This window comes from Lupinus angustifolius, chromosome LG11 (genome assembly GCF_001865875.1).
Source record: "Lupinus angustifolius cultivar Tanjil chromosome LG11, LupAngTanjil_v1.0, whole genome shotgun sequence".
NCBI lineage: Eukaryota > Viridiplantae > Streptophyta > Magnoliopsida > Fabales > Fabaceae > Lupinus > Lupinus angustifolius.
The window spans coordinates 2,947,842-2,948,581 of NC_032019.1; positions in this window are offsets into that span (position 1 = coordinate 2,947,842).

Sequence of the window (740 nt, forward strand, 5' to 3'; positions counted from 1 at the left end):
TGAGGACGAGGATGAGGATATAATGAGGACGAGGAGAATAGGAGGTGGATAGGATGAGGATGAGGATGAGCAGGAGGAAGAGGATGAGGATAAGGATAGGATGAGGAAGAGGATGAGGATAGATAGTATGAGGATGAGGATGAGGGTGAGGATGAGGATGGGGGTGAGGATGAGGATGAGGATGAGGATAGGATGAGGATGAGGATTAGGATAGGATGAAGATGCGGATGAGGATAGGATGTGGATGAGGATAAGTATAAGGATGAGGATGAGGAGGAGGAGAAGGATGAGGACGAGGATGAGGACGAGGATGATGACGAGGATGAGGGTGAGGATGAGGATGGGGATGAGGATGGGGATAAGGATAGGATGAGGATGAGGATGAGGATAAGATGAGAATAGGATGAGTGTAGGATAAGGATAGGATGAGGTCGAGAATGAGGATGAGGATAGGTTGAGGAAGAGCAAGAGGATACGATGAGGATGAGGATAGGATTAGGACGAGAATGAGGATGAGCATAGGATGTGGACGAGGACAAGGATGAGGATAGGATGAGGATGAGGAAGTGGATGAGGAAGAGGATGAGAATGAGGATAAGGATGAGGATGTGGATGGGATGAGAATAGGGTGATGATAAGGATGAGGAAGAGGATGAGGATGGGGATGAGGATGAGGGTGAGGATGACGATGGGGATGAGGATGAGCATGAGGATGAGGATAGGATGAGGATAGGATGAGG